The sequence below is a fragment of the Diabrotica undecimpunctata genome, chromosome 7 (genome assembly GCF_040954645.1).
Source record: "Diabrotica undecimpunctata isolate CICGRU chromosome 7, icDiaUnde3, whole genome shotgun sequence".
In the NCBI taxonomy this organism is placed as follows: Eukaryota; Metazoa; Arthropoda; class Insecta; order Coleoptera; family Chrysomelidae; genus Diabrotica; species Diabrotica undecimpunctata.
Window position 1 is genome coordinate 69,322,677 of NC_092809.1, and position 9,818 is coordinate 69,332,494.

A 9,818-nucleotide genomic window follows, 5' to 3' on the forward strand; every position below is an offset into this window, starting at 1 on the left:
ATTAGGTGAGATATAACAGGCTATGATTGCTAGTTCGTTTATTTTTATCTTTAGAAATCCCTCTTTTTTGGTATTTTTCTTTATGCACACTTTGTTGTTTACCAAAAATACAGCAACGTCTGCTCTGTTATCGGAGATCCAACCAATTTTTTTTAAGATATTTTTATTCGGTTCTGGGACTATGATAATATCTGCGTCAATTTGCAGGGCTTTTGAGTAAATCAGGTTGTGCCACCTTTGCCCTTCCGATGTTCACCTGCAGTATTCTAAGTCCTTTTGTCTGGATCGAAGCTATTTCAAGTCGTTACAACTAGCTCTTCTAGGTCACTAGGATGAGAGTTATTGGGGATCAACTGAGTATTTTTCGCAGAGTGTTGTCCGGAGATAGTCCAGACAACAACTGCGGTCCTTCAGTATCGGGGACGGGATTGTTGTTTTTGTTTTCCGCTATGTTGCTAGCCATTTCCACTACCTCGGCACACATACTCTCGAATTCCTCCAATAATGAGGGGAACTTAGCTCTACGAAAAACGTCATCATCTATAGTATCGTCATCAGGATTTGGCGCAGATGTCGAAGGTATGTCATTTTTCGCCAGTGCGATGTCTTTAACTATCGGTTGGGAAAAGGGTGTCGATGGCGGTTTAGCGGGCACGCTTTCTGTTAGTTCTTTTGCGCGCGTCTTGTCGGCTAGTCGTGCCCTTTGGAGAGCGCCACTAAATTCTCGGCACCGCGGGGTTCCAATGTGGTGCCTCTCTTTGCAGAGAACACACCACTCCTCATTTGTACATGTGTCCTTCTCCTTACAATCCTTCTTTCCGCACTTAAGACAGAGGCCAATACGGTCAGGACCGTCGCACTTTGAGATGTCATGTGTGTACGACCAGCCCCGTTGACATCTCCTAACTACGTATCTTTTTTCGACCTCGCATCTAGCAAGGCCTACTTTAATGTGTCCTATCTCCAACACTCTTTTGGCTGCCTCGGTAGACAGTACAATCGTGGCTGCCAGCGTATCCCCTCGCATCTTTCTTAGACTTTTAATCAGGAAGTCCTTTTCCCACTTGCCTATCACTACAGACAGTGCATTTTGCAATGTCTCTGTGTTTGTATTCGCGGTCATACCTCTGACATGTATAACCGTGGACCTATCTTGTCCCAGTTGTCTTGCCTTGAAGCCGCTATCTTTGGACACAATGGCAGTCTTTATTGCCTTGACGGCATCTGGGTCCTTATATATGGTGATAAGTAACTTACCATCCCTAGTACTCCGGAGGCTACGGATTGCCTAAATAGCATTTGTCTTGCCCACGGCATTCTGTACCCCCTCTAGGAGTTGGGTATAGCTTGTGTCCTTTTTCGACACGATGAAGCCGTAGGTCGGCCTGTCCTTTCTTGTGGCAGTAGTATGTACTTGTACCATGTTGCTAGTCGCTTTAAAGATAACCTCTGCCATCTTCCTCAAATCTCCAACTGACATAAAGCTCACGTAATGTAAGGCCACAGAGGCATTTGGGAAGGCCTTCTCTCTGACACGTTCTAGGATATGCCACATGTCTTCTTGCGTGCCAGCCGTTCTAATTTTTAAAATCTTCTGAGATTTGGTGCGTCTGTCTGCGCCCTTTCGTATTGTTGTTGTCTGTTCCAGCACTTCAAAATTATCTTCAACGTCAGCTAATTCAGGGAATTTATCTCTGTATAGCCGCTGGACGCTGTGGGTCATAGTTAGGTCCGTATTTTCCAGTATAACGACCTTAACATTACACAAATACAGAGACCTAACCTATAATAACTGAAGCAAGCGTAGAGCACTCTTGATGGGTTTATGAGAATAATTGGGAATTAAAGGGGCATTGACGTTTTAACATCAAATAAACGTGCAGTCAGACAAGGTTCTGCACTAAGCCCTATTCTTTTTAACATATACTTTACATTCCTAAACGCTCTCGAGCGGGCAAAGCTGGCATAAAAGTGAACGGAGTATCGACTATTAAATTAAGACATGCCGACGGTACAAATATATTTAATTACAGTAGGGCTTGCATCGTTTACTTAACAAAATAGCTGAAGCAGGTCTATTTGGCTTAAAAACTATCACCGAAAAAACAAAGATATTGGTAGTAAATAGGAATTCAAACTAACAAGTAAGTATAAGTTGTATACGGAATAGAAACAACTAAAGTTTTCAAGCTCAAGTATCTGATCAGCTGCATTGATGGGATTCTAAATCCTGATTTTGTAACCAGAAACAATTTTGTGCTACATACAAAGTGCTACAGATACGTGGGTCCGATCTCCTACCGCCACAATTTCATTTTCGCTAGTTACCACTGTCTGTTGCATCAGAATGAGCCAAGTCTGATTACGGTGTAGTCACGTGACTTTGCTCTTTAACATTGTAAAATGGTGGCACCCATTAAAAATCCCGCCAAATGTGAAGTACGCAGTGTGATTCGGTTTATAAATGTAAGGGTTTAATTTACGTAGAGTTGCCTACGGGTGAAACAGTAAATTCAGAAGCCTATTGCGATAAATACTAAAACGTGCAATACAGAGTAAACGACGTGGCATGTCGATAAAGGTGTTTCTGATTCAGCATAGAATATTTAGCAATATTTATTTAATTAAAATCATATTTTCTACTTTTCCTCTCTTGTGTCCAATGGGCACTTCTGGTCAGTTACGTTAGAAAACATTCATTTTAGTTAACTTATGTGGAAAAGAAAATACAAATACAACCCTGAATCGTGTTTATGCTCGTCGTGGCATCGGCGCGCTTCTATTGTCCATAAGAAATACGTAGTCCTATCTACGCAACGTTCCGCTCTTAAGGTCGTGTCATATTATCATGCACGTTGCGTTTCCAGCCCGTGGCGTTTAAATTCCGAAAAAATATAATTTAAATGGTTTTAAATATGAACGATTCACACTGTCCGGAACGTATCAGACACCTAACGTTTCCGTTCAGTATATTCGAAAAAAAAATATTTTACAAATGCCGACGGCTACTGAAGGAGTCGAAACCTGTTGGTATGGATAATGTGAATTAGATGTTCGTCGTTTTCCCCTCGTTGTTTATTTAGGTATTTGTTTGATTTTGATACAGAGTATTTAAAAAAATAATTTCGGAGGCTATTTTGTCATTTATGCATATGTTTTTATTGCTTTGTGATAATTAATCACGGAAGTGATAAACAATTAGGACTTTTGTACGGAAATTATACCTCTTCTTTTTAAAAATACTTTTTGGTTTGATATGTATGGCTTTGTTAAATGTAGTATTTTGTTTTTAAACTAAAGGTGTAATTAAATTTAAAACGTATTCAAACTGAATCCTATTCATTCTAAAATATCCATAATAGTTTTTATCGTCATCAAATAAATCTTTGTATAAAGTCCAGTATTCACTTTATTCTTCCTTTCTCTTAGCATTGGATGTACTTCAAACCTTCTTTTTACTACAGTTTTTTTTTTCTTCATCGTTAAGGAGAAGAGCAATTGCACATAATTTTTGTCGAGAAAAGCGAGATCATATCTTCACCGAACCAAACTGAAACGTTCTACGTATAAAAATGTGAACGCGCAGTCCGATTGCTGGACTGGAAACGCTACGTGCCAGAAACTATACGTGCATGATAATATGCCGCGCCCTTTAACGTAAACCGCTGTATAGAAATTGTTTAAAACGTTCCCAGTTCCCAGTAAAAATATAACATCATCAAATTTGTTGCGCATTTAAAGACGCTTCAAATATCATGTGAGAGTTTTTGCAATAAGATCAAAGTGCAATTATGTTTGTGAAGCAGGTTTTAGAAATTGGAAAAAGTCGCTATTGACACCTCGACCAAATTCATTTTATCACCCAGAGATTTCTGTTACTTAACAGACCCGATGAGGAGCATTGCACTTTGATACAATATTTAATTTTAAAGCGGTACTAAAATCGGCAGGTCAGCTAGTCTATAATAAATATACTCTACAAAAAGTGTAGGTTTTTAATACCATTTACATTAAATAAATAAATTTAAACTATACACAAAATTTAATCATAGTACAGCAATTACTAAACGAATATATTTATGAGTAATATATTGTGTAAAATTATAAAAATGCAAACTATTGAAATACAAGTATCATAATATTCTATAAAATTTATCTTGGCAAAGATGAAAATAAGTGTAAAACTTTGTATATTACCTCAGAAATAAAACAATTAATATAATAGAAACTAGTTTTTTAGAAATTGTGACTATAGTGTGACGTAATAATTTTAAGGTGAAATTAAGGGAGATTGTCTTCTTTATTTCTTTTTATGGCCTTAATTAAATGTTTTTCTTATCGATCTAGATTATGATTTACAGAAAACAATGCTTCGTTTTTATAATGATGTTATGCTGTTAAATATGATTGTTATGATTGTTAAATATTGCTGTTGCTATTATTACACTTTATTAGTCACTTTTAAATTTATATTTTGGTAATTGGTAATCATCCATACCCTATATAGCCTTTCCACAACATTCCTAGTTCGTATGAGAGATTTATTTTAAAGATTCTCTGCTTCTGTTCTAACATCTTGTCTAGCCGTGTTGTCAAATATGGTTTCAAATTTTAACCACACCAACTATAAAAATTAGTACAAACCTAACAAAGTCTCCAGCTTTAAGTCTTTGCACCCTAAGAACTTTGCTAAGAACAAAGCCATTTTGCAACAATATTTTAAATTTTTAAACTAATCACTGATTTTTGGACATTTAATGCAAAAATTCATTTTCTAAACGGTATATTTCTGCATTTGCACCACCATAAGGATCAGTTTGTATTAAAGTACAAATAACTGCTGCTATGCATCTTGAAAATCATAGAATGGCATAAAACTCTTCTTCAACTTGGACCATTTCATCATGTATTTAATACCTTTTTAATTCTTGAAGCTGTTGCCCTCGATATACCCATATAGTTAGCTACTGATATTTGCATTTTTTCAGAAGCAAAAAATATTAATACTAATAACTGTTGGACTGATGTAACAGCTTCTCCCCTAAAAATATGTGCTGATTAGCATTTTCTCCTTACAGTGTGTCAATTTTAAAACTTACAATGGGCTATATCTTACAAACAAAAGCTGACATCGAAAAATGCTTGAAACCGTTTCTAGGATAGTAAGGGGGAACTAAAATGACAAAAAAAACTCACCCCCCTGTACTTCCTAGGCCTCACCCACCACAGCCAAAAAAGTTTAAATTGCAAACCCCTACTTGTGATAAGTCATTAAAAAGACTATAAAAAATGCTATCCAATGCTATAAATAATAATTATACAGGTTGAAGCAATAATTGTAAAACTATGTCTTAAATGGAAAAGTTAATAAGGTTTTTGTTGATTCTGTTGATGACCCTGTATAATTATTGTTTAATAATTATTATACAGGGAGTTAATATTAGCCGGTTTACTATGACTTTTGTATTTGTAACGCTATCTCTCGGACTATTATTTTTTATGATAGGTGCCCGTCGGAATGTTTATTTGTTAAATAAAAACTTAATTTGCCATTTTTGCAAAACTAGCTGAAAACATTAATTTGTTTTTTGGGTTCTGTCAGATTCAATAATTTTTGGTTTTGTTTGAGAATTTTAAATGTCATTAGTTTTCATTATTTGTACAACCGGTACTGTCATTCAGCTGTAGTAATGATAGTTTACACTATACCTGAACACGTGGAGATCATTTTCATAGTTGCCTCCCAGAACCAGTGTTATTTAAGAACAGCTCAAATAGTTCATGAAAGGCATCCGGACAATGTCCATTTAGTTAAAAAGTTTAGAGAAACGGGATCAGTGCAAAACAAAAAAAGGTATGCCCCAATATTACTGAATGAAGCATCCCAAATTGGGGTCCATGGAAATTTTGCAATAGAGTCCACTGCATCAACACGTCAAGTATCTGCAATGAAGGACTTTCATATGAGTCGGTTAGAAAGGTGTTGAAATTACATAAGTTTCACCTGTATAAAACACAAATTCTTTAAGAACTAGGCGATGATGATCCAGTCCGACGAATTGAATTTTGTGAACTCATGACTCAAAGAATTCGCGTTGAACCGAGAATTTTAAAAAATATTTCTTTCACTGATGAATGTACTTTTATGCTGAATGGTAATGTAAATAAACTAAACTGTCGGTACTGTAGTTATGCGAACCCGCATCGATTCAGAGAAGGTCACACTCAATATACTGAAAAACTGAATGTTTAGGAAGGAATATTAGGCGATGCTATAATTGGCCCCTTGTTCATACCAGGCAATTTAAGTGGCGACATTTATATCGATACGCTATAGTAGAATTTCACTATTTGGAAGAGTGATCCATCGTTTAAACGCTGAATATCCTCAAATTTAAATGTAGACAGCGGCCCTCGAAAACTACCTGTTTTCTCAATTGCAATTTGCGTTTTCTCATAAGAAATTACACAATATATAAGTAGTATATTTATTTGTGCCTCTCTATAGAAAAACTGACCAGGAGTTGTCGTACAGTGTAGCCAATTCGTGTTCACAAGTAGTAATTATGGTCATACAAAACCTGTATTCTTCCACGCAGCGATTATTACAGTCATAAAAATACCAAAAAAACATGATTTTTTTTTAATATTAAAAATTAAGCACAAAATTGTAATTAAATAAATTTTATTTATATGTTCCGTTTCGTTACATATTTAAATTTATAAAACAAAAATCGATATTTTAAAACGATATTCTACAGTCGTTTGGCAACTTTGGAATTAGCGACGGAACTCCGTTTCAATTCCGACCCACAGAAAGCCGTAAAACTAGTTTTTGTCGAGCAAGTGCATATCAACAATAGTTCATTTACATTGGCATTTCTGAGGGTAGGGCATGTGTTGCATTTTGTGAATATATTTTATGCGATAAGTTTGTGTTATTGATAAAAGTGTTATTGATAATACGAGTGGTATAGTTTGTCGTTTTATAGTAAATTTTTAGTTATATTCTGTGATTATTTGGTTTGAGTTTTATTGGAGCTGGACGAAAAACCGAGTTGTTCCAAGAGAAGACAGCAAAATTCTGATGTTGATAAGAGACATAAAATGTTAACGTCCGAAGAGAAGGTAATGATACGAAACGTTTATGAAGGAATTGTCGGCAGAAAAATGGCATTAAATGTTAGCCAAGCGGTCGACATTTGTAGCAGTTTAACAAAAGTATCCGTTAGCTGTATTTATCGTGTACTTAAAAATTCATCGGAAAATAAAAAGCAACAAAAAGGTAAAACTAGAGGTAGGAAAAGCATTGTTTTGTGTGACGAGACAAGGAATATTATACGTCGAAAAATTCATTCATTTTATATTCGGAGTGAAATTCCAGCACTGAAAAATATTTCTCAAGAGCTCGAAAACGATGACTCCTTACCCAAGATATCTCGTAGAGTCTTAATCAGGACCATGCGCGAAATGAACTTTCGATATGTAAAACTCAACAGAAAAAAATAAAATTATAGTGTGGAGAAGAAATTATTTAGAAGAAATACGCAAAATTCGCAGTACTGGACGCAAAATATGTTTTGAAACCTGGATTAACGAAGGTCATACAGTTGGAAAAATTTTGGCAAGATTTAAATGTCAAAAGTAAACGCGAAGCATCTATAGAAGGCTGATCTACAGTATTAAAAGCTCCACCAGGAAAGGGACGGCGTTTAATCATCACCCATATAGGAAGTGATATAGGGTTTCTTGATGATGGTTTTCTTCAATTTGAGTCGAAAAAAACAGGTGATTATGAAAGAAATTGAAAGGGAGGATTCAAGAATGGCTTACAGAAAAGGGGATTGCATACGAAGAATCAATGCTTAAAATTTAGCTACTTGACATTGCACGGTTAAGGAAAAGTGAATATCCTAAATATGCTGTAGATGAAAATGCAAAAGATTATGGTGTCAAAGCCATAGGTGATTCTGCGTCTACCACCTTATCATTACGAACTTAATCCCATTGAACTTATCTGGGCGCAAGTGAAAGGAGAAGTAGCACGCAATAACAAAACGTTCAAATTAAACGAAATTAAGAAACTTTTGATTCAAGCAATCCTCCATATAACTCCAGAGAAATGGGCTAAATGTATAGGCCACATAATTAAAGAAGAACATCGTATGTGGGAACGTGACACTCATATCGAAGTTTTACTAGAGCCAATTATAACTACACCAGGTGGTGAAGATAATGATAGCGATAGCAGCACTGTAGCTTCAGATTTAGACAGCGAATTATATTTTGTAATAGTTTAATGAGAACATCAGCATAAAAAAGAACCAAAAACAAAAAAAAACGAGAAGAACATAGTAAGTGTGTATAGTGTTTGTGTTTAAATAGAATAGTACAATGTTTTGTTACATTAAACATTATTTTTATTTTGTTTTTATAGAAGTTTATTTTGTTTTATAGGATTTTATTTTGTTTTGTTTTATACTGGTTAAGTGTTTTGTTCATTTTATTTAATAAGACAATATTGCTCTTGGCGAACACCCATTTCAAAAAAGTAACTCGACACAAGATATACCTCTGGGGTGGTGTGGAAACTGTCTTAAAATTTGGTTTAAAAAAAATTCATTGTGTAACTCTTTAAGGACGCGTCAAGTCAAAAGACGTTTTAGCGTAACTTCCGCGACAGCCGGTTGGTATCAGTAAACTTTCCGCAAAATTACTTGTTTTTTGTAGCGTTTTGTTTGTGGCATTCTGTATTTTTAGAGGAATGTAGGGAATGAGCCACAAAATATTTATTCATATGTTTATTTATTGACGTTTTGATCTCTATATCCAGAGACCCTTTTCAATTATACAAATTATAGTAATATTTATTTTCTATGGCCTTTCACTGTCGTTCTGTATTTTTAGAAATAATGTTGGGAATAAGCCACAATATATTTATTCAAATGTTTAATTTACGGACGTTTCGATCTCTATAAAGAGACCGTTTTCAAACATACAAATGACATATATATTTATTTTTCTATAGCTTCTTGTTTGTGGCATTCTGTATTTTTAGGGAGAAGGTTGGAAATAAGTCACAATATATCTATTTACATGTTTAATACACTGACGTTTCGATCTCTATTCCGTTTTTAAAGATAGAACAAAAAAAAATAAACAATATAAGATTATAAAAATATATAATAATAAACAAATAAAATAAATATAACTATCATTTATATCTTTGAAAGCGGTCTTTGGATATAGCGATCGAAAAGTCAGTAAAAACTTGTAAATAAATATATTGTGGCCTATTTCGAACATTAATATTTGAAAAATAAAATATAATTAACGTTAAAATAAAAGTGAGTGTACGTCACTGGATTTTCATACGTCTTTAAACGATGAATCACTCTCTCAAATAGTAAAATTATACCATAGAAAACATCATTGAACCTTTAATTGTGTATGAATTAGAGAACCAAAGGGACGATCAAGGCAACCTAGCTCTAGATGAAGATTTGCTGCACTTCCAACAAGACAGAGCACCTCCTTACTATGCAGGTCCAGTTAGGCACTGGTTGGATACTAATTATCCGAACAAATGTTTTGGGAGGAGAGGTCCTATTGAGTGGCCACCGAGGTCACCAGACTTACCGCTACCTGACTTTTTTCTATAGGGTTACCTGAAGTCAGTTGATTATAGGGACATTATACATTACACACTGTATACGTTATAACATTAATGTTGACTGGTTTAACTTTTTATTTATTTTTTATCCACCTATGTTAATGTGATGACAATATTTATTATATCCTAATGATATTACTTACCT